This window comes from Anomaloglossus baeobatrachus, unplaced genomic scaffold, assembly GCF_048569485.1.
Source record: "Anomaloglossus baeobatrachus isolate aAnoBae1 unplaced genomic scaffold, aAnoBae1.hap1 Scaffold_2680, whole genome shotgun sequence".
In the NCBI taxonomy this organism is placed as follows: domain Eukaryota; kingdom Metazoa; phylum Chordata; class Amphibia; order Anura; family Aromobatidae; genus Anomaloglossus; species Anomaloglossus baeobatrachus.
The window spans coordinates 60,133-74,822 of record NW_027442197.1 but is presented as its reverse complement, the minus strand read 5'-3'; the positions used below and the strand labels follow the sequence as shown (position 1 = coordinate 74,822).

General features: G+C 45.7%; 1 pseudogene; it reads left to right on the top strand.

Annotated features, from left to right (window-relative positions):
• The first annotated feature begins 11,806 nt into the window (after positions 1 to 11,806).
• LOC142264624 (U2 spliceosomal RNA) lies at positions 11,807 to 12,013 on the top strand (annotated as a pseudogene).
• The last annotated feature ends 2,677 nt before the right edge of the window (positions 12,014 to 14,690 follow it).

The following is a 14,690-nucleotide window of genomic DNA, read 5'->3' as shown; positions in this document are numbered from 1 at the left end:
GACGGAAGAGGAATTTTGGTTGGCTGACGGGGTACACCTTAATGCGGTGGGAACTGACTTATGGGCTCTTGGCTTGCAGGGAGGTATTGAGAGGGCCCTTTGCTTGCGGGGGGTCTCAGGCACTTGAAGGGTTTCAAGGTGCCTTCGTTGTGGTGTTGTTTATTGGTGGGTCCTTGAAGTTGGTTTAAAATTGGTTCGGGGATTCATCCGGGTATGGATCCCCTCATTGGCAGAATTGATGGTCCCCTAGTGATTTTGGGGGGGAACCCCGACGGGGTATGTCGGGGCCCCTGGGGGTGTGGTTGGGGTTGACGGAGGATTAACCCTAACCATTTGGTGCTACTGAGTCAGTGTGGGTAACGGCTGGGAGCAAGTTGAGGTTTTTTATTGCTCGGTTATGGGAATCACCAGGGTTTTGGTAGCTTCAAGGACCTTACCACATTGCAAATTTTATTGGTTATGTATTCTTGTTAATAAAATGGCTGCTATGGCCAAAATTATCCAAAGATAAATTTGTGTCTGTGTAATTACTTTTAAATAAGAAATGGGAATGGAGGTGTGGGGTATGAAAGGAAGACCGGAGTCAACAATTCCAGGGTCAAGCATGTTTATTTGCGTAAGCTTCGTTCCAGGGTAGAAAGGGTAAGAGTGCCTTTCAGAATTCGAAGTGGTCGGACTGTACGGACCACCAAGAACTGCAGGAGAGCTTGAACATCTTCCCATGGATGTGCGACATCCTCCCTCATCAGTTACGTAGGTAAGCAGGTTCTCAGCATTGCAGCCCATTTGTTGTCTTAAGTTAGTTAAGCGGGGTTAACTAACCTGTCAGTTCAGCCTCAGGTCTAAAGCAGAGGCCTGGACTCCACTCCTTACTCCTCACTCCACAACTCTCCTTAAAAACAACTGACTCCTTTTTCCTGCCCCGGGGTCTCCAGACCCTTAGGTGGGCGTTTCCTTCCGTCTGGTCCTGCCCACTGGTGTGCCTGTCTTTCCCTGGGGGAGGTGACTAGGGTTTTCTGGTTGGCTTTGTGTGACTTAGGTGAGGGAAGTTGTTATGCGGGGGCCTATGTGTGACTACCTGCAGTGTCAGGGCGTCACATATGTATGTGTGTATGTCTGCTAAAGGAATCCGCACCGTCATATTTACAAACACAAAATTTTGACTCTATGCACAGAAGAGAGTCATGCTATTTACATGATTTGTGTTTTTTTACCTTTTAAAACTATCATTAAATGTTAAGTTTTAGTTAGGGATTTATGCTTCTGTCTGTCTCTCTCCCAGTCTCTGTCATCTGTCTGTCTCTGTGTGTCTCTATCTCTATCCATGTCTCTCTGTCTCTCTATCTCTGTCTGTCTCTCTGTGTCTGTCTGTCTTTCTCTCTTTGTGGCTGTCTGTTTCTATGTCTGTCTGTCTCTTTTCCAGGTCTGTCTCTTTTCCAGGTCTGTCTCTTTCCCTGTCTGTCTGTCTCTTCCCCTGTCTGTCTCTTCCCCTGTCTGTCTCTTCCCCTGTCTGTCTCTGTATTTCTTTGTCTGTCTCTGTCTGTCTCTTCCCCTGTCTGTCTCTTTCCCTGTCTCTCTCTGCCTGTCTCTCTTTGTCTCTCTCTGTCTGACTCATTCCCCGTTTGTCTCTTTCCCTGTCTATCTCTGTATTTCTTTGTCTGTCTCTATCTGTCTGTCTCTCTCTGTCTGTCTCTTCCCCTGTCTGTCTGTTTCCCTGTCGGTCTGCCTTTTCTCCTGCCTGTCTCTGTATGTTTGTCTTTGTCTGTTTCCCTATCTGCCTCTGTCTCTTTCTCTGTCTCTGTCTGTCTGCCTTTATTCCCTGTCTATCTCTGTCTGTCTCTTTCCCTGTCTGCCTCTGTCTGTTTGTCTCTGTCTCTTTCCCTGTCTGTCTATGCCTATCTGTCTCTGTCTGTTTGTCTCTCAGTCTGTGTCTGTCTCTCTCTATCTGTCTCCCCACTGACATCATATTATCTCACACATAAGCTTCTTATACTATGAATGTCCTTTGTTCCTATAGCAACCAATCACAGCTGCTATTAATAACTTGCAGCTCCCACCTCCATTCAGTTTAATGGAGGCAGGTTTTTTGGAGAGTAACTGTAAAGGTTAAATATTCCTGTTAAAACATAGTCTACAACGTTCCCTGAGTCACATGAGGTGTCTGCAAAATTTTGTGTTTGTAAATATGACGGTGCGGATTCCTTTAGCAGACATACACACATACATATGTGACGCCCTGACACTGCAGATAGTCACACATAGGCCCCCGCATAACAACTTCCCTCACCTAAGTCACACAAAGCCAACCAGAAAACCCTAGTCACCTCCCCTAGGGAAAGACAGGCACACCAGTGGGCAGGACCAGACGGAAGGAAACGCCCACCTAGGGGTCTGGAGACCCCGGGGCAGGAAAAAGGAGTCAGTTGTTTTTAAGGAGAGTTGTGGAGTGAGGAGTAAGGAGTGGAGTCCAGGCCTCTGCTTTAGACCTGAGGCTGAACTGACAGGTTAGTTAACCCCGCTTAACTAACTTAAGACAACAAATGGGCTGCAATGCTGAGAACCTGCTTACCTACGTAACTGATGAGGGAGGATGTCGCAAATCCATGGGAAGATGTTCAAGCTCTCCTGCAGTTCTTGGTGGTCCGTACAGTCTGACCACTTCGAATTCTGAAAGGCACTCTTACCCTTTCTACCCTGGAACGAAGCTTACGCAAATAAACATGCTTGACCCTGGAATTGTTGACTCCGGTCTTCCTTTCATACCCCACACCTCCATTCCCATTTCTTATTTAAAAGTAATTACACAGACACAAATTTATCTTTGGATAATTTTGGCCATAGCAGCCATTTTATTAACAAGAATACATAACCAATTAAATTTGCAATGTGGTAAGGTCCTTGAAGCTACCAAAACCCTGGTGATTCCCATAACCGAGCAATAAAAAACCTCAACTTGCTCCCAGCCGTTACCCACACTGGCTCAGGAGCACCAAATTATAAGGGTTAATCCTCCGTCAACCCCAACCACACCCCCAGGGGCCCCGACATACCCCGTCGGGGTTCCCCCCCAAAATCACCAGGGGACCATCAATTCTGCCAATGAGGGGATCCATACCCGGATGAATCCCCGAACCAATTTTAAACCAACTTCAAGGACCCACCAATAAACAACACCACAACGAAGGCACCTTGAAACCCTTCAAGTGCCTGAGACCCCCCGCAAGCAAAGGGCCCTCTCAATACCTCCCTGCAAGCCAAGAGCCCATAAGTCAGTTCCCACCGCATTAAGGTGTACCCCGTCAGCCAACCAAAATTCCTCTTCCGTCCTTTCCAACTCAACATGCCGTATTGCTATACCCCCGTTCCGACTAACAAACTTCGAGATCGCCCTATTAACCTTCGCCCGCGCCTTGTTCAACCTGTCAACTGACCGCGCTTTCTGCCAACTCTTTCTCGCTACTATCTCTGACCAGACTATCGTTAGACCTGGAAACGACGCCCATAACCGTAACAAATCATGTTTGATGTCCTTTATCAAGATTCGAAAAGGACGCCCACCCAAATCATTCCCCCCGGCATGCAACACTAAGATGTCAGGAGGTCTGTCCAACCGGGCGTATCTATGCACCTCCTGCACCCTAACCCCCGAACACCGAGCCATCGCACGAGAGCCAGGTCCTTCTCAAAACCTAGCTGTCTCCAGTTCCATCTCGCGTCCGCTCGTCGGGCTCCCCAATACACATAAGAGTGGCCAAGGATCCAGACCAGGGAAGGAAGGGGGGGTGCTTCTGCAATACAAAATGTACAGACGACACCATTTTATTGCCTCACCAAACCAAATTGACAAAAAACACACACTCTCACCCCCCCCATTGCTACCCTAATACCCTAATACCCCCCCCCTTTTCCCCTCAATTGCCAACAACCACCTGGGGACGTACATACGACTTAAAGCGCTGCGACTTCCACCTACCAATCTGCTTAACTGTCTCCTCCGGTAGGCCGCATATAGAGGCCTCCGTCGCTGCCCCAATCCGAAAGACTTCGGATCTAACCCCAACGACTTCAAACATGCCCTAAAAACACTCACAAATTGGTATCTCGATAAAAAGATATATGTAATAAGGGGCCATCCACCTTCGGACGGATCTGTTGAAAATTCCCGAGACACTTGAACGGGCACATATCAGATGCCACAACCATCCCCAAACGGACTAGTCTACCCACACCTCTCTGATCAGTTTTCGATTTCCTAATCCAAAATTCAACTCCGTTTTCCACTGACATAATGTCACCCCAATCCAAGCCCCCGGGGAACGCCTTACTGGGCGATACCAACTCCCCAACCCGCAGGGCTCCAAAAAACGCCAAAGAAAAGGCTAACTTAAACAAACTCACCTCAAACGGAGATAGACAAACCCCCCACAACGCCCTACCCAGCCGGGTAGGGACCCAGCCCAGCCCAGCTGGGACCCAGTTTGAGCGAGGAACGGAACAAGTCCTTCCCACACCAAGGTTTGCAGGCCCTACCTCAGTCAGGGTTTCACCCACACTCTACAGCTCCGGAATGTCATGCTCTTCAGCCTCCTCCTCCTCCTGCGCATCCTCATCCACTTTACCCTCCACACCAGTCCCAAGCTGGAAGCACTGCAGCACTGCCTCGGCGAAGCGGCAACAGGCTGTGCTGCAGCTAATCTGCATAGGTGACAAACCCCACAATGCAGAAGAGGTGTGGACAGCTCTAAAACAGCATGCAGATCACTGGCTCACACCTCTGAACCTAAAGCCAGGAAAGGTTGTGTGTGACAATGGCCGGAACCTGGTGGCGGCTTTGAGGCGAGGCCAGCTGACACATGTTCCATGCGTGGCCCATGTGCTCAACCTCGTGGTTCAGCGGTTTCTAAACTCATACCCAGAGCTGTCTGATCTGCTGGTAAAAGTTCGCCGCCTGTCTGCACATTTTCGAAAGTCACCTACTGCTTCAGCCGGCCTTGCCGGCTTTCAGCGTCATTTGCATCTTCCGGCTCACAGACTGGTGTGTGATGTCCCCACGCATTGGAATTCAACTCTGCACATGTTGATCAGGATATGTGAGCAGAAGAGGGCAGTTGTTGAGTACCTGCATCACCTAAGCCATCGGGAAATGGGTCAAACTCCACACATAACACCTGAGGAGTGGAGATGGATGTCCGACCTATGTACCATCCTCCAAAACTTTGAGGACTCCACCAAGATGGTGAGCGGCGATGACGCCATTATTAGCGTCACCATACCGCTTCTCTGCCTTCTAAAACGGTCTCTGCTCAAAACCAAACATGATGCATTGCAGGCGGAACACGATGAGTTGGAGCAAGAAACAGTAGTGGGTGTGGGTGATAACACACAGCCCAGCCTCGTCTCATCACAACGTGCAGTGGAGGACTATGACGAGGAGGAAGATGAAGACATGGAGCAACTCTCCGACCAAATTGAGGATATGACATGCATACCAGTCATATGCTCAGTTCAGCGTGGCTGGCCAGAGGACAGGGTAGATGAGGAGGAGGAGGAGGAGAAGGAGGAGGACAGCATGTTCAGTCATCGTGTTGGTCTGGATATTGAAGTGATGGCTGTTAAGAGTCTGGCGCACATGGATGACTTTATGGTAAGCTGCCTGTCTCGTGACCCTCGCGTTAAGAACATCTTGGCCGACAATCATTACTGGTTGGTAACACTGTTAGACCCACGCTACAAGGAGAACTTTATGTCTCTTATTCCCGAGGCGGAGAGGTCAGCCAAAATGCAGCAGTTCTGGAAGGCCATAGTCACGGAAGTAGGCAAAGCATTCCCTTCACAAAACGCTAGCGTCATAATTGTAACACTATTAGTTAAAAGAAAGGGATAAACTGTAAAAAAAACAAAATAAGGCATAACTTTTTTTTAACATCAATTTTTTTTTTTTAGATTTAACCAAAGAATGTGCACATTTGTTATAATAAACAAGTGAAAAATGTTGAAAATCAGTCATCCAAAGGTGTGTGAAAAAAAAATATATATATGGTACCAATAAAAATGTCACTTTGTCCTGCAAAGAATGCAGCCCCCCACATTATTTTTTTCCTCTGTGCGGCCCATACACCCAGCCGAGTTTGAGACCCCCTGCCTTACACTATATAGATATCATGTTCATTCCCCATCTATCTTGCTCAGGAGAGCATCTCCCTCCCCCGGCACCAAGAGCAGCTCATACTGAATTGTTACAATGACTACATTGACACCCCCATACTTTGCACTGACGAGGGGCAAGCACCCCGAAACACCGTGTCTGCAAATTGGGATTCTGATCTGGCTTATATATCCTGAGTCATATTGCAATGGATTGTTGAAAATCCACTTGTGACTTTTAGGATCGCTACTTCCAATAGGTGGCGCTGTGCTAGAGTTTGTCTCCTTTACTGGAGAGACAATTTGTACATTGACTAGTAACACTGCACACAGAAATGCACCTTAATATTCCACTGTTAACCCTTTCCTCCCAGCAGTAACACACAACTCCTCACCTTGATATCATGGTGATTTATGGTCAGAATGACTTCAATGCGATCAGTGATTTCTATTCTAGCTCTGCTCACATAGATTTTATATCCACACTCAACTATAGGCCGTTCTTCATATTTTGGGGGTTTTTAGTCAGATATACTAGTTTGTGCCTGTATAGTATTGGTGTAGATGGGAGTGTAGGGCATGGGTTACATGGCACTGTGGTGGGATACTGATGGGAGGTATTGGTGCTGTGTTTGAGGCTTCTACTGGGTATTTTCCTACAAATACTGGAACAGCTCACTGCTTAGAATGATCCTTCCCAGCTCTATAATATATTATATATACCCCACAATGCAGGCTCACACACACATTTGTCTCAAGTGTGTTGTAGGGACACAGATACAGTCTTGGTCATGTGACTAAAGGCTACTTTACACACTGCGATATCGGTCCTGATATCGCTAGTGTGGGTACCCGCCCCCATCTGTTGCGCGACACGGGCAAATTGCTGCCCATGCTGCACAACACCGAACAGAACCAGTCACACATACTTACCTGCCCGGCGACGTCGCTGTGACCGGCGAACCGCCTCCTTTCTAAGGGGGCGGTTCGTGCGGCGTCACAGCAACGTCACTGAGCGACCGCCCAATAGCAGTGGAGGGGCGGAGATGAGTGGCCGGAACATCCCGCCCACCTCCTTCCTTCCTCATAGCGGCTTTGGGGCAGGTAAGGAGAGGTTCCTCGTTTCTGCGGTGTCACACGGAGCAATGTGTGCTGCCGCAGGAGCGACGAACTACATCGTTACTGCTGCAGTAACGATAATCGAGAATGGAGACCCATGTCACCGATGAGCGATTTTGCACGTTTTTGCAACGATGCAAAATCGCTCATCGGTGTCACACGCAGCAACATCGCTAATGCGGCCGGATGTGCGTCACAAATTCCGTGACCCCAACGACTCCGCATTAGCGATGTCGCAGCGTGTAAAGCCCCCTTTAGTGGGAGTGGTGTACAGGGTCTTAGCAGTAAAGAGTATTCCATATTTCTGCCAGATACCCACAGAGATATTGAAATCTGAAAAAAGAGACTTCTGCTCATTGAAGGTAAGAACTGCTCACATAGCGTTCAACTCCACAGCAAACGTGTGCTCTAGCACTGGCATCTCAGCAGGGATATTCCCCTACTACACATGTGTGTCTGGGTCGCTGTGACAGTTTACAGGACATAACTCAGGGCACCTAGACAGAAGGCAGATGGACTACTTTCTATTTCTGGTGTAGAGCTTAGTACAATATATATATATATACTATTACATGTGACACATGTACCTTGTATTACCATTATTCGCTGTATATGAACCCCTTTTCTCCGGGCATTATTTGTCTATAGCATTTTTCACGAACCTGAGGCAACTGAGAACCCTTCAGTGAAGGAATTCCACTAACCCTCACAATACCAACCAGGGGCCTCCCTGCAGTAACTCAGGTAGTTGTACCCATTCTCTTTCCGCATTCTATGTGTTCTTCTTCTTTCTTCTTTTTTTTCTTTTTTCTTCTTTTTATTTCTATCATGTAGTTCAGGGGTTTATAGATATATGTCCTGCATCTCATATTTCCTTTAGTGGTGCTTCTTACCCATTCTCATATCATTTACCCTAGTATTTCATGATCCTGAGGCGACTGAGAACCCTTTAATAAAGGAATCCTTTTTCACTTGAATTGTCAAGTGATACTTACCAGTGACTATCACGTAATGTTACAGGTAGTTGCATTTTCTTCCTCTTCTTTCTCTCCTTTCTTCTTTGTCACACGGTCCATTGTGTTATAGCCCACGTGTCATGATAACACTTGTACCATCTTTTCATTTAGATTCCACCTACAATTATTTACCGATTCCAGTTCTGAAATAGGCTTTCATCATCTACTCACTAGAATTCTCAAGTGCATAAGGTACTGAGACATATACATGTTCACACCATTATAAAGAACAAAGTATAAACATTGAGGTTTTTCTCACACCCATGTTCCTGTGTTCTTTGATATGATATGTGTTCATTTCCTTCACTATATAGGATTGCAAGTTTTCCATTTGTACCTTAATGGCAATGACGCTATACAATTGAACACATATCATCCTGTTATCCATATAGGTGTGTATTTACCTGCTTGACTATTTTTGGTTGTTTGATCCAGAATGTTTCTCCAGATAGGTCATGTGGAAATTTTCTTTCCTCAGTACAAATGTTTTCACTATGGTTTTGGAAAAATTTTTTGTATGTGCATCATGGTTATTTGACCCATTGTACTCTCAAGTAGCAATATATTGTACTGTTATGTTGTACTATGTACTAATTACGTGTTTATATGGTTTTGTAACCCTTTATGATCTTAGATAACTTTATCCTTGATAAAGACCTAAAAACAAGGTCGAAACGTTGGATGAATTATCCTTTTGCACAAATAAAGAATTTTCAGCATTCCAAGAGTTCTTTTCTTACGTTATTGATCACTATAGTGTGCCAGAGCTATTTCTATTGAATTGACTCTTATTTTTTCTGAGCACCTGCTATATACACAGTGAGCCAGACATATTCAAGTTTCATTCAGAAGGCAGAGGGAAGCCTTAGCAGCTGAGCCTATATCTTGGCTTGTGAGCATTAGAACAGGCCGGCGATTACAGGGTAACATGAAAAATGTCCAGCTTGCATTATGACTAGAACATGACAATATCCTTTTAAGTACTAACCTATGATGCGTTCCTAAGCAGTTGATGTTATATGTTCTACATTTCATTTTCTGCATACTTTACAAGTAGTAGAATTTGCTTTGATATAGGCAACTGGATTTTCACAATGAAAAGGCAAAGGATAACGCCCGAAAAAGACGCCATACATTATGTCAGTGCCATCCCTGACAAACCTGGATTGACCATGAAATACATCAATCCCCTTAAAGGTGAGTTAAAACAAGTTTTAACTAAATTGCCTTAATATTGTCATGCATTAGAATGACTGTCTTAGGTAATGATAAATATTTTCTACAGGAAGAGGAGTGTTTGCTGAAACTGAAATCGAAAAAGGGAGTTTTGTTGCAGAATATCGAGGCGAGCTCACGTATGCACTTACGATGGTAGACAACTACTCGAGATTTATGGTTGTGGTACAAGTCAAAGATCTAATGGCCCATACTGCAGCGAAGGTCTTCCAAGCACACTTATGCAGACCTCATGGCTACTCAGAGAGAGTCCTCACAGATCAAGGCACTGCCTTTGAAGCGGAAATCTTCAAGGACTTCTGCAGCTTTTACCGATGCAGGAAGATGCGCACTACACCCTACCATGCTCAAACCAATGGTTATCAACCTGCTCAGGACTTTACCCCATATTCCAGATGTGGCCTTACAAGTGATTTATAGAGGGTTAACAATACGTTGGGATCACCGGATCTAATCTCCCTTTTTATACACCCTAAAATCTTGTTTGCTTTAGAATAAACAATAACATCATAAAGGTATAGCAGTACCGTTTCAAAGTTTCGGTGTCCCAAGCAGCATTCCATCAGCCTCTGGAAGGTTCCTGGCAAATTGCACAGCTCGAAGGGCATGCTTTTGAACTCGCAGAGACCCATCGGGGTGGCAAAGGCGGTCTTCTCCCGGTCTGCCTCAGCAACGGACACTTGCCAATAGCGACTAGTGAGATCAAGGGTAGAAAAATAATTTGCAGTTCTCAATGCAGCTAGCTATTCCTCAATACAGGGGAGTGGTGCTGTCCTTCTTCTTTAACAGGACCAACGGAGCTGCCCAGAGGCTACAACTGTCACGGATAACCCCAGCCTCCTTCATGTTGCTCAACATGTCCTTGGTACACTGGTAATGTGCAGGTAGTTTTGGCTTATATCTCTCTTTGATGGGTGGGTGTGCACTTGTGGGGATGTAGTGTTTGACCCCTTTTATTCTTCAAAAGTCTAGCGGATGTTTGCTGAAGACTTGCTCGTATTCTTGCACTAGCCTGTAGACCCCCTTCTTGTGATGTGAAGGTGTGGAGTCAGTGCCTACGTGTAATTCCTTACACCACTCCTCTGGCTGACTTGGTGAGCTGTCACTGAATGGGTGGGCTGAAGCAATGGTGGATGCTGCTGTTTGGATAGCATGTGTATCTACTGAGAACAGCTTATCAATGGTGGCAAATCGGAGCAGCTTAATCTCTTGCTCTCCGCAGTTCAACACTCTCATGGGCACTCTTCCCTTCCATATTAATGAATAAAACTATGATGTAAATAGCATATAGATACCCCACAAATGCAGATAAAAGTAGGTTATGGGAAAAGGGGGAAGAGAGAAACAGGAAAATAGTGGAATAAAGTATACCTTCCAGGTGGGAGAGGAAATGGCAGCACAGCCAGTGGAGGTGAAGCAAGGGGAGCCTGCAACTAAAGAGTTGAGAGCGTTATCACATGGTGACTGAGCCTGATTGTAACGGGAGCATAGAGGTGCCGATCCTGTCTTACCTGCGTTGGTGTAGAAGTGGGTGTCCTGTGGTGGAGTCAGCTGTGTGCAGTGGTGGCCGTGGGTTCTTTTATGTGCGACCGTAGTAATAGCTGCGCCCACTTCCTGTATGGGAGTGGAATGCAGTGAGGCTAATGGAACGCACGCCTGCGCATTTGTGTTTAACGTCGCGCATGTGCAGAACGGAGAAAAGGCTGCGCTCACTTCCTAATGAAAGGGAGTGAGACGCAGCTGGGAAGGGAAGGGAAAAGATTAGGGTTTGGGGATGATGAAAGGGCTTTCTACGGGCAAGGATGGCAAAGGGTGGCAGTGACGGAAAGTCAGGCAGCCTGTCCTGTCCTGTCCTGTCCGTCCGTCTTTTTGTATCATGAATTGGAAAGACTGCAAGGGGGAGGGGAGGTGCTTGGAGGAGGAGGAGTTATTCAGATTAATTGCAGTGGGCGGCGGCTGCAAAAAGCATCATTCTTCTTGTTTTTGCTCTGCAAAACAGCCTTTTCAAGGGTTGGCTTGGGTGACAAAATGTCTTCTGTAGGCGTGGGTTTGTCTCCCTCTCCCTAAGATGTGTCCGGTATAGGCCAGGGTGCCACTCAAGGCCGTAACCAATTCGGGTTATAGCTTCTCGGCCTTTTGGCTAAGATCAAGTGTAGTTTCGGAGGACGCTACCTTGGTCGGTACTGGAAGGTGCCTGGGATTGCACGTCTGCCGGCCTTGAGGAAGTGTGTGCGCCTTCTGGTGACACATAGCCCTCTTGTGCCTGGACGGTTCCCAGGCAACGGGAGGCGATCACCTTTGTTATTTTGAAGTCCTACTGATAAACAGAAAAAAAAAAAAATTAAATCTGTTCTTATCAGTTTAATATCTGATACGTCCCCTCTCTGGGGACCATATATTAAATGGATTTTTAGAACAAGGAGATGGAAAAAATCTTGCTCTGTCCACTCCACGCATTGACCTGGTATTGCAGTACCTCCAGGACCGGTGCACCCCTTCTTAACCCAGTTTCCAAAAGCAGAACTCAATTCACCTGATTCAAATGAGCCCCATTAGTGAATTGAAAGAAAGCAAAAACTTTATATGCACCTCAATTTGGCCAATTCACTTTTCACACTTTCACCCTTTTTTTTATCTTTCACACCTTTTACTTGCTTTATTGATGCAAAAGCTGTGCCAAATAGCAAACTCATCTCCACTCAACTTGACCAACTCTGCTATGTCCCGTGCAGTATCTTATTCTCAGTCTTATCTAGATCATTTGCAATTGAATAGAATAGATCCCTTTTGGACACATTGGATTCAGCTGCTGCAGTGACTGCAGGTGTTAGAAGATGCAGACTTGGCATCAGGTGCTGTCTATCAGATTCCACTCCAATTAAAGCTTCCATTGTTTTTCGGTGTTTTCTTTGAGCAATGATGATGTCTTTAGTGATCTGTTGGCTCCCTCTCCTGGAGGAAGAGTTTGCTTGCTCTTGGACTTTCAAAAAGAGAGGTCATGATAGACATTTAGCTTCTGAGCCCAATTGGGGACAGTCATGGGTGATGAATGTTTTGCAACCTGCTGCGAAGCCTGATACCGCAATATAAGGAACGTCAAATACTAAGAATGGGCGGCCTATGAAAGAATTAGTACTTTCATTAAGCATACTTAAACGGCTAATTGGGAATAGACAAACTGTAAAAAGCCCTCTGAGAAAGCCCCTCTCTAACCTTTGTTAGTAAGCTTTTCTGTAGTCTGCCTGTTGATGTATTTTCCGTTTGAACAGTGCACAACATGAAGTGACGGAACACTGGCTTGTCACAATGTCCCCCGCTGACATCACGATAGCGCTGCTGCCTAGAAAGCCAGCTGCGCAGCAGAAGTTGCTCTTTGGGTGGGATGGTGGGCTAATGTATCTATTCCTGCTTGGTGTGAGTTTGACATGATCTAGAGCAACGAGTTCCAGCGGCTAGCGGTTGATTATTGGCTGTAATGGGGCTTTCTGGCTGGTGCCAGCCTTTCTTCTTAGCACACAGGAACCACAATCCCTACACCATGCTTCGATGGATTCTCTCATCCCAGCCCAGTAAAATTACATATTTCACACAGTTATAAGCAGCCCATGGGCATTCACCTGGATTAAAACCCATAACAGCTCATAGACCAAACAATCAATCTACCACTGGACCAAAGACAGGAAGCTAAATCCACTGCCTGCGGTAACTAACTTAATCCTATAGTCTACTCACACAACAAACCCAAGAGAAAGGAAAAAAACATTGCTTCGATTATCCATCCAATGAAAACGCATAACCATTGTGAGCCATTGGACAATGCAATTGCACACATGGTGACATGGTGCACGGCCCAATGAATCAAGTCTGTACTTCATATTCACGGTTTAAGCCCTTGGGTTCTAATGTGTCCAGAGTACATATCCAGAAAGATTCCCTTTCTTTGTGCTAAGCACAAGTCAACAATACGTTGTAAGCAGATTCTATTACCAGTCCCACACCATTTTGTGACGCATAATCGCACAGTGGCCCAATTAAGATTCCAAGTCATCGAACATGTCCCAGCCATACGCAGAGGAGGCGATAGAATTAGGAAGCTCAAAGAAAGGGAATCTTTCTGGATATATACTCTGGGCACGTTGGAACCCAAGGGCTTAAACCATGAATATGAAGAACCGACTTGATTCATTGGGCCGTGCACATTTTTTCTAACGCCCGGTTCTTTTTCGTGTTCACACTATATATGGTTCCAGTATGTATGGAGTTCCATTCTTCCTTGTTTTTTATTTGTCATGTTTGTCTGATTACCTTGTCTAACAGTTTTTTCTCCCCTTTCTTTACCTTCCAGGTTCCCATAGTCACGTGAAATATCCCTGTTGCACTTGATTACGGCTCACTATTCACTATAGGATGTCTTATATCTAACATCACACTCTCACCCATCAGCACTCTATAGGTTTGTATAAGGTATGCGCTTACACATCCGGTCCTCCATAGGTATTTCCACTTATGTAGCACTATCCCTATGATCACTCATAACTCATACCCTTGTAGTCAATTACAGCCTCCTCTCTCCCCTCTCCCCTTCTCCCTTTCCATCTATAATTTTGCCAGTACAATATTAGTTTACATTAGGCACACACTCACATATTCCTTTCCTTAGTGACTTATTGTAATTCACATTCGCATACAATTCTCTATGCCTGCCCCATTACTACATTCATACCTACTTGACCCTATCCTGATACCCCTTGTCTCACCTTGTTGGTCCCTACACCTGTTATCATCTCCTTTCCTGTGTCTGTCTTGTCACACAACACATTTTAGCATATCCCTTGTGCTCCTTATTACCTGTCCTGCCTATTAGAATTATGTCCATTATGTCCATGCATGGCCCAATGAATCAAGTCTGTACTTCATATTCATGGTTTAAGCCTTTGGGTTCCAATGTGCCCAGAGTATATATCCAGAAAGATTCCCTTTCTTTGAGCTTCCTAATTCTATTGCCTCCTCTACGTATGGCTTGGACATGTTCGATGACTTGGAATCTTAATTGGATCACTGTGTGATTATGCGTCACAAAATGGTGTGGGACTGGTAATAGAATCTGCTTACAATGTATTGTTGACTTGTGTTTAGCTCAAAGAAAGAGAATCTTTCTGGATATGTACTCTGGGC